The sequence below is a fragment of the Silene latifolia genome, chromosome 10, assembly GCF_048544455.1.
Source record: "Silene latifolia isolate original U9 population chromosome 10, ASM4854445v1, whole genome shotgun sequence".
NCBI lineage: Eukaryota > Viridiplantae > Streptophyta > Magnoliopsida > Caryophyllales > Caryophyllaceae > Silene > Silene latifolia.
In genome coordinates this window covers 164,063,443-164,066,019 of record NC_133535.1, presented here as the reverse complement: position 1 = coordinate 164,066,019, position 2,577 = coordinate 164,063,443, and the positions used below count along the sequence as shown (strand labels likewise).

The window sequence follows — 2,577 nt, the reverse complement described above, 5'->3', positions numbered from 1 at the left end:
CTGTTGATGAGTCACTAAGTGTAATCCTGGAGCTTATAGGTTGGTCGATGTGGTTCCGAGTATAGATTTGTTGGAAGAAGACGGGCCAAACTTTTCCTTCTTTCTTTTTACCAAGTTTGTTCTCTTTTTCTGTTTTAATTAAAGAAAAATGTACCATACATAATCCTTCTGATCTACTATATTATATAGAAATGTGACTAATGTTCAAGTGATGATGAAGGTTTAGCTGGACCTTGTTAGCTTCACAGAGTAAAGCCACTACTCAAATCCTTGTACTTTTGGCTAGCTTGAGGTTCGTTTTCTTTATTTGCTTCTTTAAAATAACTCTGCCTTTTATACATTTAGCTTTGATTGGAGGTACGGTTTGGATAACCATGTTAGAACTCAAATTTAATGGCAATATAGTGGATGATTAATGATTATGGTAATAAGTGGGTAATACATAAACTGTTGTATTGTTTTTAGTTTTTGATTTGATTTTTAATTTTATTGTTGCTTTGTTAATTTAATTTCAACCGAGTGCATGATTAATGATTTTATGGTGAATGAAGTGTGAATCACACACCCTGCACCACGGACTGATGCGGAAGGACTTTGAATAAAAATTTCCCGTCATTGATTGTCTCAAATGAAAATTCTTGTGATCTGAGTCCAACTTAAGGGTTTGTTGTTGTTTGTTGATGTTCTTGTTCTCAAGGGTTTGGATTTTGGCCCTTTTGATCATGACCCAAGTTCAGTTCCGATCATAGGAAGAATCGATCTTTATCATACCATAACTAATAATATTGGTTACTATTTATCTCAATCCGATAAGTTGTTACAACAGATAGATTACATTTATTGACCATAGTAACTGATAATATATAGTAGTTTCCTGTCTCAGTTTTTGTTAGGATCGTCAATTGATGAACTCTGAGCCTTCTTATTTTTAGCTTATTTGTTAGATGGTGATCCTGTCCCTAATTTCAAGCAAGCCAAAGTGAAGGCATTAGTTAAAGATAGGCGGGCAGCCCTTGAAGCCTTCGGAACTTATGTTGAGGTATGTGCCTGAATTTTTTACGACTCTCATTCTTCTAATTTTGGCAAGCCTTTTGTAATTGTCCAATATTGTCTTTGTGACTTTAGCTTGAGCGCTGGTTCAAATATGATCAGTCATTTTCTGGAGACGCAGATGATAAATTGATAAGACAGCTATGTTCGTGCAGCTATATGCCCTAATGTATGTATCTTGCATACTCTTACTACCCTTTTCAACAATTACACCAAAAAAACTATCCTGTCACCGGTTATTGTTGTCTTCAACTTATCTTAAATTTTTTGAACTCAGAGTGTTATTCAAGTACTTTTTGGTGAATACAGATACAAACTTTTATGAATTTAAAAAATTGATCTTTTCAAAAGTTAGCTAAAAGAAGTTGAAGAGAACATGTCATAACTAACTTCTAGATCCAGATCTTAATTTTCCAAATATCTGTATAATTTGTTGTCGTACATGGTCTATGTGTGTACATGCAGGTTTCTTGTCCAAAGCTCATCACGGTAGATTACGTGTGAGAATGGTGGAAATTAGTGAAAGTACCCCGGCATGTCCGTTTGATAAGTTCACATTATAATGGCATTCAAGCTCCTAGGACAAGCAATGCACGAAAGTTAGCTGAGCAGGATGAATCTACGATGAGTCATTGATGGGCTTAGGAGTTCCATATACTATTATCAGAGAAGGTTCATAACTGAACTCCCTGGGTGGATCACAAGGGTTTAGCCTTCAAGAGGTGTATAAGGTTCGCATTTAATTTGAGCACGCCATTAAGAAATTTAGTCAAATAGTGAATCACTGCGTATTTCACCTCTTTATCAAGAGTCAAAACGTAGGTATTGACTCAATAAAACAACATAGGAGAAAAGAAACAAAGCCAAATTTCCTCAAAGTTCCCAAGATCATGTGTGTTATGTTTAGGAAGGCATCCTTTGACTGATGAAACTTTTTGATAGACGGCATCATTTTTTTCTATTCTGGGAGCCTTCTTTTGCCAGAAAGGAGCTGAGCTACCCATTTTCCTTACGACTCTAAGAAAGGGAAACTTATGAGCTGTAAATTCAAAAGCCAAAGCCATTGTCTTTGTTAGCGAAGTTTCTCATATAAAATGTTATGATTACCTGCCTTTCCTATCATGATATGAAGATGAGATAAACCAATGGGAACATAACATAGAGGCAATATAAGCCTAGGTTTAATAGCTTACGTAGACCTTTATCTACACGCCTTTAAATTTGGCCTTTTTAGGGATTAGGTGGGTGGGAGAGGGGGAGGGTTGAGGAAAATTAGGAAGGCGGGAGGGGGTGGGACTGTGGGAGAGTAGGAGAGGGAGGGAGGGAGGAAAAGCGTCTATGCTTGGTTTTGTTCAAATTACCTTCGCATTTTGTAGTTATTGAATGACCTATTTAAAAAAAAAAATGGCGCTGATGGTTATGCAGATTATGAATAACAGGATGAAGATAATGATGTTGAGATAGATTATTTGTTGATCGTTTAGTAGCTAAGACGATGGTGGACCACCTTAGGTTAGAGCATGGATA

At 36.4% G+C, this 2,577-nt stretch overlaps 1 long non-coding RNA gene across 1 annotated transcript; it reads left to right on the top strand.

The window, feature by feature from the left end:
- Positions 1 to 75: 75 nt before the first annotated feature.
- LOC141609524 (uncharacterized) lies at positions 76 to 1,335 on the top strand. Its single transcript, XR_012527451.1, has 3 exons — positions 76 to 292; positions 933 to 1,039; positions 1,153 to 1,335. It is a non-coding gene; the product is annotated as an uncharacterized LOC141609524 (long non-coding RNA).
- The last annotated feature ends 1,242 nt before the right edge of the window (positions 1,336 to 2,577 follow it).